Consider the following 8,722-nt stretch of genomic DNA (forward strand, 5'->3'; position numbering starts at 1 on the left):
AAAACACAAAATTTTCTACAAAATTATTCTACAGCATGGCAATCGCAATTCACAAAATGCGAAAAATATATGTTGCAACAGAATTGCAAAAATAATTCATACTAAAACACTTCAACCCAAAATCTAAAGCAAAATTAAAAATCTAATCACAATTTATTGGTCGCGACTCATGAATTCCGATGCAAAACTATGAGACTAGTAATAAGCAATCTAGCATCTGCGAAAACTGAAAGAGAAATGAAAACCATATTACATACCTTGGAAGAGCAGTAAAAGTGCAATTTGGGATTTGGGTAATGCCGTGGGTATTGAGATTTGGGTAAAGATTTTTTTCTCCTTTCTTTAATAATAATTAGTTTTGTTTTTGTTTTGGTTTTATAAAAAAGTGTAAAAGTGTGTGAATGTTTACTGTTGTAAAAGGATAAAAGCAAATAAAAAATGATAGTCAAAATGTAGCATATGCAGCAAAGTGCAAAAAAAATAAATGAGCAACTGAGCATTGAGCAAAATGTCATTAGTGGGGTTCGAACCCCCATCTTGGGGGGACTAGGTTGATACACCTACCACTGGACCAACAAATTACATTGACTGTGGGTTCGGACATATATAATCATATACGTTTTTAAAATTTTTTATTTACAAATACAGGGTCTACGCAAAAGTTAGTGGGTTCGGCCGAACCCCCGTACAACACTATAGCTCCGCCCCTGACTGTTTCTATATTACGTATTGGGACGGTTATGTATATTCTATGGCTACGATGTATATTATGTTTGGACGGCTACGCACCGTTCCTATATTACGTATTGGGACGGTTATGTATAACCTATGGCGACGATTGATAATATGTTGGGACTGTTTCCAACCATCCTTATATAACATATTGAGACAGTTATATATTTTATCGTGATGGTTAATTCGAACTGTCCTTATAATAGTTCGTAATATATATTATGCTATTGCGATGGTAATTTATTTGTTGAGACGACTATAAACCGTCCTATAATCTTTATAGGATGATTATTTGTTGGTATTGCGACAGTTAAACATAGGCTACAAGAACGGTTTTTTAGGCTATTAGGATAGTTATTTTAGACTATTAGGACAGTTATTATTAGACTATTCAATAATATTATATTATGATATTGCAATGATTTTATAGAGCTGGCATAACACATAAAATGTACATATTAATCATCAAAAGTACCAGTAACTATTAGTTCCCAAAATGATCACAACCAAGAAACCAAATATTTTTTTAGCATTAAAAAAAATTACAAGTTTTGGATGTTCAATATAATGTTTGAAACTTGGTCGAATTTTTCAACAACTAGCGCAACATAAATCCAATGTGATCGATCTCTTAGGTCAGGTCTAGTTCATCAATTTTGTTCCCACCATCTTCTATGTCATGATCACCTACGACAACAAAAAAAAAAAAAACGGTCCTGATCAGAATATATCAACAACAATAACAGTAAATCAATCCAACAACAACCTTAGTCAAAATAGTAATCATCCAAAACAAACTTAGTAAATCAGTCCAAGAACAACCTTAGTCAATCATTCCAACAACAATCTTAGTAAATCAGTCCAACAACAACAACAATAACCAACTAAAACAGTTCAACAATAACCTTAGTCAAAATAGTAACCATCCAAAACAACATTAAGTCTTGAAATAGTAACCTCCAAACATTTCAAGATAAAATAAAAATTTGGAGCACATCCCCAATCATTAAGTTTCCAATATTCACTCTTTAACACCTGAAAGCAATGAACATAGCAAAAACTTGCATCTGCAAACAACATCCAAAAAAAAGTTATTGTAACTAACATTTGAAAGTACTATGACCACTCAAATAGGTAAATACACTGAATTCATTATGCTGTAGGAAGAGGTAGTAGAACACCCCTCGTGCTCTCCCTTTAATCACAACTTTAACCTTAAATTAAAAGGACTGATCAAACAGAACAAACACCTAAGAATCAAACCTTAAAACTAATCAAATAGATCACATAAAATCATATGTTAAGGAATAATAAATAGTAAACAGATATAAATTGATACAGACCAGTCACTTCCAATGACACATAACATCAAGGATAAACATCCAAGCATATAAAGTCAAAAATCAAAAACCAATTCTTCACTGTGTAGAAGATATATAGGCATGAGAACATTTTCTTTTTTCACAATTTCAAGTCTTAACTGAAGAGTAAAACTAATACGTTAAACACAATAGTTACCGTAGATAATTATAAGCACGGATTATTTCAAAGAAAAGCACATAGATAGTCTGAAAATGAGGACTACAAAGCCACGGAGAAGACGAATACTTGTATTAATCAATACATTATAAATCACCATCACATAAAAATAATATTTGTGTAAACCAAATATTCAGTCTATAAAATTTAATGTAACAGATTAGAGAAAGTAACAATAATTAGGAAGATAATAAATCAAAGGATAAACATATAACCATTTATGCTTCTTTAGGCATCAATCCTAAATTTAAGGATGTAAAGAACGTAGAAGTAGGAATTCGAAAAGACACATGATAATTTTTGGGTTCTCTAACAGAAAGAAAAGCAAAATCATGGAGAAGCATTAATTTACAGAAACGAAATTTTGTTTTTAGGTTAAAAATGAAATCAATATATCTTTCAATGCAGAGATTGAGAATGATCGTGATTACCAGGATGTCAAGATCTAACATTCGATAAGATTTCTTTGTTACTTATATCTTCTATTGATGGCATGAAGTTACCTATTACAATACAGATGAAACAATGTTGATTAGTTTGAAATGTTGGTCAGTATATATTGACCGCAACATGGTTACTTACTATAACAATTGTGACTTATACTAGTACATTTTGTGTAGTTTTCAAATATGAAAACTTTAATTAAACATGCCTGAATTCATAGTAAAAATTAAACTATTACTTTTAAAATTTGAGCTATGCCATATAAATTAGGATGGAGAGTACTACTTCGTGATAAAGAATGCACTTAGTATAAAAGTGATGTAAAATATTTGTTATCTGATCTATTTGTTCCTTGTATTACTGTTTCAGATGGATAGTAGTTCAGATCACGAAAGCATATAGAGAAAAATTGACCAAAATAAGATAGGCTGCATGTTCTGTAACAACAACATGGGTATGGGTAGAGTAGAATGTATGCAAATATGGCCTCGTGAACTATGCATACACAATAAGCACAAAGAAAAAACTTCAACAACAATAATAGAGTGAACACCAAATTTACCCCTATCTCGTGGACGAGATTGTTGGGTAAGATGTAGTTTTGATGATTGACAATCTGACAACGTAATATGAAACATGTCAGTCAACCTGATTTATAGACACACTGTCTCATGTGGCTGAAACTTGTAGCAAAATCATCGATTATTAAAGACAAGGGTGGAAGAAATCAAGAACCAAATGAGTGGTTAATTTTGATAAACTAAAGAAAATAAATATATGCAAATTTGAAAAGTTGAATTTGATTCAAACACTTGATGATGAAAAAGGAGTCCTATGAAAAAAAGGAGTTTCACTTCTGAGCATATCTTGAAGAGTCCTATGTGTAGAAGGAGAAAGACTTTGCAGATTGAAGACGTCTACGCAAGATAGAAAACATATAAATTGAAGGACTCTTTGTTAGATCAATGGAGTTTTTGATGACTGACACATGAATAGAACATGTTACTTGACCTGGTCCAAGCATAGGAAGGCAGGTTTCAGGTTTTACTAATAGATGCAGACAAAGATTGCTGAAAGTCAGGAACGAATGAGTAAGCCTAAATCCGATATATTCAAGCTACTGATCACGTGAGAAATTGAAGAAGTTGTGGTTGAGTAAAATACTTGAAGATAAGTTGATTTAAATAGTTGAAGTTTGACTACAACACTAAGGAGACAAGAGTTGGGATTGAAGAAGGAGTCTCACTTGAAGTAGAACTCTATGTAATAAGAGTTCTGATTAAAAGAGGAGTTTGAAATAAAGAATAACTCTTTGAAGAGTTGTGTTTAAATAGAAGATGTATCATTTAGAGTAACTTACACACTTACAAAGCAGAAAAGCACAATCTACAGATTGACTTCACGAAGTACTGCTCAATCACTGAAGAAACACATTGAAGAACGTGGTCCTAAGTATAAAATCCAGCTAAGAGTTTTATCTTTGATTTTTAGAGTTGTTCATTGTGTTTGAGCTATTGATGTAATATTAGTTTCAGTGTGTTATAAATTGAATTAAGAGATATTCTTTGAGTTGGGGAAAACTCAGAGACTATGGGAACGCATACCTTGGGAGGTGTGTGTGTAGTTAGGAATTAGAGTTTATGATTCTTAGTCGTTGAGTTAAAGGAATTAGAGTTTATAATTCCCAGTTGTTGAGATATAGGGATCAGAGTTTATAATTTCTATTTGTTGGTTACAAGAGTTTTGTAATCAATCATTGTTGAGGCTCAGAGTTATTTAGTGAAGTTGGGGTTAAATCCCGTAGAGGTACAGGTCGTGGTTTTTTACACCTTTTGAGCCGGGTGTTTTCCACGTAAAAATCAATGTGTTCTTTACTTTCTGTTTTACTGCTTCCTTGGAACACATCAATGGAACACGTCAGGCAACCCGTTTCATCGATAAGCAACAGTTAGTCAAAAATAAGATAATCAGTAGGGCACGAATTATTAACAAGTAGTATCAGAGCGAGGTTGTCTTAAAAAGGGCTAGCACCTAAGACAAAAATCAATATGATGAATTTCACACCACCTACTAGTTACAGTGAAGGTCAATCCACTATTAGACCTCCACTCTTTGACGGTTCTCACTTTATTTGGTGGAAATCTAGGATGGAAACATTCATTCAAGGGGAAGACTACGAATTATGGGATAGGATCACTGATGGTCCTACTATTCTAATGAAGTTAGAAGATGGGAAACAGGTCAAGAAAGTAAGAAGTGAATTCACTCCTGATGACTTATTGGCATTAAATAAAAATGCTAAGGCCAAAAACATTTTGGTCTGTGGATTAGGACCAGCTGAATACAACAGGGGATTAACATGCACTACTGCTAAGTAAATTTGGGATGCTCTAGTAAATGCTCATGAAGGCACATCTCAAGTAAGAAAATTCAGAGTTTCTCTTCTCTTCACTGAGTATGAGGCATTTAAGATAAAGGAGAATGAAACCTTGCATGAGATGATGACAAGGCTTACTACCTTAACAAATGAGTTGACCTACTTCAGAAAAGCTATATCTGAAGAAGAACAAGTTAAGAAGGTACTGAGGGTATTACCAAAATCAAAGTGGAATATTAAGGTGACTGCAATCAGGGAAACAAATAAGGATCTTGCAGGCATGACCTTGGATGAATTAGTGGGGAATTTAAGAACTTATGAAATAGAAATTGATGGAACTAAAGTGCTAACAGCCCCAGAGGATACCTTAGCTCTGAAGGCATCTTACAGTGATGAAGAAATTAAACTTGATAAAGAAAAAAGTTGCCTTTATAGCTAAGAACTTTAGCAAATTCTTCAAAAATAAGAAGGGAACAAGTAGTGAGAAATGGTCAAATGACAATCTAAATGGATGCTACAAGTGTGGTAAGACTGATCATCATATCAAGGATTGTCCTGTTTGGGAAATAGAATGGAGAAAGGAAAGGGCTGAAAGGGAATTGAAAGAAAACAACAAAAAGAGGGAAGACTATGCAATGGTAGAAGCTTGGGGATTTGACTCAGATGATGATGAAGTTGATAAAGCAGCACTCATGGCTCTTGGAGATTTAGACTTGGAGGAAGAAGATGATGCTTCTGAGGTAAGTATACTTGAACTTAAAGAAAAGTTGTATTTATTTTCTAAAACAAAACTTATTTCCTTAATGAGTGCTCTAATTGATGATTTCCAAGAATTAACTTCTGATAGGGATGAGTTATTCAACAATCTTGCAAGTCTCAGGTTTGATTTTATTGATCTAGAAACTTGTAAGAACACTGTTGAAAAGGAAAACTGCACTCTTAAGGAATAGGTTAGCAGACTTGATTCATCAAACCTGACCCTCAAATCTAAAATCTTGAAACAGACTCTTTCTGAAAAGGAAAAAAAGGTCAAAAGTGAGGAACAAGAAAAAATTGAGTCAGAATTGACTAAGATTAAACATGAATACTTTTGTGAAAAAAAAAAAGGTTAGTCAATTGAGTCAAGAAGTTTCTAAATTGAAACTTGATCTTGAAAGAGCTAATAGATGGACATATTCTTCAAGAATTGTTCATAAGTTAGGTCAAAGAACTCATAATGAAAAAGCTGGGTTAGGCTTTTATAAAAGTTCTAATGCTATTAAAGATCTGTGTTATATTTGTGGTAACCAGGGGCATCCAACCACCGAATGTCCAGTTGCAGCAAAAAACAAATCAAGAAGCATAAACCTAGCAAAAAAATCTGATTCCATATCAGAATAAGCAAACAAGAAGGTCAAATCTGATCAGATAAATAGGTCACATAACTTGTTGCCTCGATTGGCTAGAAGGAACCTTATACATCCTTTTTCTCATAAGAAAGGACCCAAGCTTGTCTAGGTGCCTAAAGTTAACCCCTAATTTGTTTTGTAGGTGAGAGTGAAAGGAGGCAAGCAAAATTTGTACATGGATAAAGCTTTCTCAAGGCATAAGACTAGAAGAAAATAAAGTTTCTTTCACTCACCACATTTAAAGGGGGAATGGATCATTTGAAAGATGACCAGATTTATAGTGCTCGTGAAGGGGGAAGCAAGGAAGATTTAAAAAAAATGAAAAAAGAGGATGACTATGAAACTGATGAGCATGCATAGGAACATGTTGTACCACCTAGTTTAACTGTTGTATAGACTGAGGGCATACTGACAGGGGGAACAAAAAATCAATGACACCAACACAAGCTGATGATAATTTTATTGGTAATTCATAAGAATTGGTGTTGTCACAAGAATCTTGAGATATCTCATGGGAATTAATGGCTTGAGACTATGGTATTCAAATAAAAGTAATTTCACTATTGAGGGCTATAAAAATGTTAACTATGTGGGTTACTTAATTGACTGGAGAAGCACCAAAGGCTCTAAGTAGAGAGCATTTGAAGGAAATAGGTTAGACTTGGGGATGATTAAAATTGCAAGAACTCCCCTCAATGATTGACTAGAATAATCATTTTTCTTCTTAAACTTATTAGCTACAAAGTTATTCTATTCAGTCTTGCATATTTATTTTTGTGTCCCAATTCCAGATTTTTTACTTTTCTAACCTAATTTTGTATTAGATTGTGCAGAAAAATAGGTTCGAGCCAACAATTGTGACCACAAAGTTCTTATCAGGTATGTTCTACACTGACATAAGCATAGACTGTCTAAGTTGAAATAGTTGAGCATACCTGTTCAATTCCACACACTTCATGCTCTCATTTTCTAATAAAGCTAATGAATTGGTTGACCAAACTTTCTTTGATTCTTTATAAATGGGTGTGCAAAAAATATGTTAATCCAACACCAGAAAACCCTTCTTCTTTCTCAACCAAAATATTAGTTGTGTACCATGGATTTGCCAAGCTTGATCATCAATCACATGCAACATAAGTTTTCTGAGAAATAAAATGGGATATGATCTTCCTTTTATTTCCTAATTGGTTATTTTTTTGGATTTCTCAGTCCTAGTTCAATAGATGGTCTTGCACAGATGAATCATGTTGCTCTACCAGTTTCAATAAGGAGGGCTAACACTAAAAAAAATGAAAAAAAATGATTTGGCTAAAAAAAAAATCTGAACTTGAAGCCGCACAAGACAATCATGAAGTGAAATAAGTGGTCCTTCAGGCTTGGATCATGACTTTGAAGATTGACCTTGATTAAGAGAGGGATGAAAATGTTAAAGTCATTCGACACGGTTGATATCCCCTGTTCCTCCTTTCTCTTCACTATTTATATCCTTAGCCATGTCCTACTTTTATACCATATTTTTTAATGCTCAATTGTTTTGATTTGTTCAATATTAGCTTAGGTTTAATGTGGAACATGCTCTGTCAGTTAAATGAAATGGTTATCTTTTCTAAGTTGAATCATATTTTTACTCTCTTTAATATATTACTATGTTGGCTAAAGTCTTTGTCTGATTGTTTTGGTGATAGCCCCAGTGGCCGTGAATAGCATAAAAAATCACTTTGGCTAGTATATTATTGCATTGAAATGGTTTTCGATGATGCCAAAAGGGGGAAGATAAGAGGGTTGTGCAATGTTTATAACTCATTGACTAACTTATTTATTCTAGTGTTTTATACTTTAGTGCCTACAGATGAAGATGTTTGAATGCACAAAGACAAGAGATTTGTCATCATCAAAAAGGGGGAATTTATTGGGTACGATGTAGTTTTGATGATTGACAATCTGACAACGTGATATGAAACATGTCAGTCAACCTGATTCACAGGCACACTGTCTCATGTAGCTGAAACTTGTAGCAAAATCATCGATGATTAAAGACAAGGGTAGAAGAAATCAAGAACCAGATGAGTGGTTAATTCTGATAAACTCAAGGAAATAAATATGTGCAAATTTGAAGAAGTTGAATTTGATTCAAACACTTGATGATAAGGGAAATAAAGTTGAGTTAAAAAAAGAGTCCTATGGAAAGAAGGAGTTTCACTTCTGAGCATATCCTGAAAAGTCCTATGTGTAGAAGGAGAAA

Source organism: Capsicum annuum, chromosome 4 (assembly GCF_002878395.1).
Source record: "Capsicum annuum cultivar UCD-10X-F1 chromosome 4, UCD10Xv1.1, whole genome shotgun sequence".
Classification (NCBI taxonomy): Eukaryota; Viridiplantae; Streptophyta; class Magnoliopsida; order Solanales; family Solanaceae; genus Capsicum; species Capsicum annuum.